We start from the raw sequence: 3,401 nt of genomic DNA, 5'->3' as shown, positions 1-3,401 counted from the left end.
AACTATTCCTACTCGATGTGATTTGTGACAGTGACCTCATGGATCCAAATGAACAAAGCTTGAGCTAAACACTTGGACTCAAAAGTTCACAAACCTTTTCCAAGTTTAGCTTAATGTCAACTGACTCCACTAAAGAGTTGACACAGAAAATCTCTCGGTTCAAATGAATTTATTTTCTACTAAAGAATTCAACCAATTTATGATGAGCGGATCCACTGAATATTATCTATGTTTACCCTTCATGAATATCTTCAGCTAGTCGGAATTTACAAAATTACCATTTTACCCTTCTAGCTGTTATTTCCTAAACTCCTTTGTCGCTTGTGAATAAGTTAGAAACAATGTATTGACGAGGAGCTAACAAGTCACATTGTTTCATCAAAAAAAGTCAAGACTCAATTTTGACACTGGCCAGTTCATTTATTCACATTCCAAGGAACAAAGCATGTGGTGATATACATTGCATTTCAGCAATCTTGTACATGAATTCCATATCTATGAGAACTTCACAAAGTTACTCATGACATTCTCAAAACTTAGTACTTCACCAATAGGCCCTGTTCGGAATCACATAGTGAGTCCGAACTCTGACTTTCTCAAATGAGAATACGTAAGTTGTTAAATGGCATGTCTCATTTCAGGATTAAGGTAAGCATGATGCAATTCATACGTAGTGACTTCGAGACATAAGAGGTTAAATGGTTTGTTCTTATCTTGTCTCTAGAAATGCACTGGTCAATTCAGTACCTTCGGAAGATACCTAGAAGAACTATAGAGTCTCCAACTCTCAATGCCCCATAACCAGACATCATAGATTCTCCTAACAATCGTACTGAGGTCAATAGTCCTTTGACCCTTAGATTGCGAATATATCGTTTTAAGCAAACTACGAAGAGTTTGTTCATGCAAATTTACATTTGTCTCTTCGTAAGTTGTTAAGTTTGTTTATGGACTAAAGACTAATGTTTTATCATAAAGCTTCAAACAGACAAGGAAGAATGAATGAACGTTTCAACTTTTTATTAATGAATAAGCAATTACAAGCAAGAGTCGTCGTGAGACTTTATTACATCAAATGTACAAAATAAAGACTACAACTCTTCTTGTGGGCACCATTGACAACACATAGTACCCCCGCATCCGGAGGTAAGGCTTGGGAACCCCCCGCCTCAGGCTCAGGGCCCGACAAGATCTCTTCGCTTCGAGAAGAACGCCGAGGTCCCTCGCTATCAGGTATGAACCACCCAGTGGTCGCCATGAGGTCCGGGGACTCGAAGAGCGATCCCTGTCGCCTCGAGTCCAGTACCGCCCCGACCACGAGCGCGAGCTCGGAACTCTCAATACCGGATCTGCCGGGAAGTCAGCCGCGGGACCGAAAGTGAGAGGCGCCGCTCCGACGGCGAATTCGGACGACCACACCCAGGGATATCGATGCTTGGAGGACAATTTGGGAAGTATGGGGAAACGTTTGCAGTGTTGAACCGTATAGAAGCCTGGCTTCCCGGGGACATCGTAAACAGACACAAGGTTCCTGATATCGTCAACTGTCATGGCCCTATTCCTCGATCGATAGAGCATCATGTGACACGCGGCCGATACACGGTAGAAAGACGGAGACATCTGGGACGCGTGAACATTAAGACGAGCTAGTAGATCCTGGATCACGGGCTGAAAGGGTAGCCGCAATCCCCCGCGAAGACTCGCCTCGTGAACAGCGGTATACCCCTTTCCGCGGGCGAGTCGGAAGGTCGTCGGGCAGCGGCCGCAGCAATGAAACGGAGGACGGAATACTGAATCGCTTCCTCAGGCTTCCAAAGATGGCCAGCGAAAGGGAGCTCGAGACATCGACGTCGGAACAATCGAAGTCGCCTCGGATCGCCGACTCCCAGATAGGAAAAGACGAGGCATGCTCCTCCTCTCGAGCAGTCAAAGAACGCGTCGTGATCGCCGGTGTACGAGGCAGAGGAGACTCACCCGAGCCTTCCGGGTTCATCACGCCTTCGGGGCCACATACTATACGCTAGACTCATTTCCTCAAACGACTTGAACCCATCAGAAGCTAGTCCCAGACGTACATTACGAGGCTCTACAGCGAAATTTGGGTATCTCTCATCTAGATTCTTCCACGTCGAACCATCTGCAGGATGTCGCAAAACGCCTTCTTCTTTGACGCGATCTCGTTCATACCACTGCATCCCAAGCGACGTGTGTCGAGAAGCGTACAATCGCTTCAATCGATCTTTCAAGGGAAAGTATCGTAATATCTTTTGTGATACATTCTTCCCGGTTGGCTTCGATCTGCTCTCATTGCAAATTGGGCACACTTCAGCTTTCTCGAGATCTTTTCGAAATAACACACAATTGTTGATGCACGCGTCGATCATATCGTATCCCATGCCGAAACGCTTCAGCTTTGCCTTTGCCTCATAGTGTTTTCCGAAATTCGGTTACCAATTGGGTGAGACTTCCTCAAGAGCTGCAACAATTCTGTAAACGACTTGTTCGTCCAATGGTTCGTGACTTTGATATGCATCAACGAAACCAAGAACGACAAAGACGAAAACTCTTTGCACCCAGGGTACAATTCTGCTTCCAACTCGACGAACAAATCTTCCAATTGCTCATCTCCACGCACTTCACTTGGAGTCGGATCCGTAAAATCATCGAAGTCCTCGTGATCCATTATATCATGGAGAGCATCGTGCAATCCACCGACTCCTCTTTGGTTAGTCTTGCTGGCATCTTCTACCATTCGTCGTTTGCCGTGATGATACCATTCGGTGTATCCCGGGGTAAACCCCTTGTTCAAAAGGTGATTCTTTACGACCCCGATGTCCAGACATCTGACGTTATTGCAAGACTTACAAGGACAACGATAATGACCGTTTTCGTTCGGGAGTTTGCTTGCAACGCGGATAAACTCGTTAACCCCTGTTTTATATTGCAAACTCAACCGATTGTTCTCGGTAATCCAGTCCCTACTTGGATTTGACATTCTTCTGAATGAGACGGGAAACTGGGAGATAAAAATTAATCGTTAGAATTCATTTTGTAAGAGTGAATTATTAGGAAATTGAGAGGTAAAATTGAGAGTGAATCGTTAATATTTGAAATATAGAGTGAATTGGTAAGAAATTGAGATTGATGAATTTTTAGGAAATTGAGAGTGAACCGTTAATATTTGAAAGATTCGAGAGCGAATTTGTAAGAATGAAAGAGAATTTGTGAATGACATGTATTAATTTTGAAAAATGGTTAGAATTCGTTATTATATACAAATTCACTACTGATTTCATTAACGAGTTAACCAATTTCGACAAATTAGTTAATTCGTTAAAATATATTATCGGAAGAGTTAATTTTTGACAAATACGTTTTATTCTACCGAAAATTCGGCAGAA

The sequence above is a fragment of the Urtica dioica genome, chromosome 6, assembly GCF_054948205.1.
Source record: "Urtica dioica subsp. dioica isolate 48M chromosome 6, U.dioica_male_clone48M_v1_H2, whole genome shotgun sequence".
Lineage (NCBI taxonomy): Eukaryota > Viridiplantae > Streptophyta > Magnoliopsida > Rosales > Urticaceae > Urtica > Urtica dioica.
Note: the sequence above shows the minus strand (reverse complement) of the source record.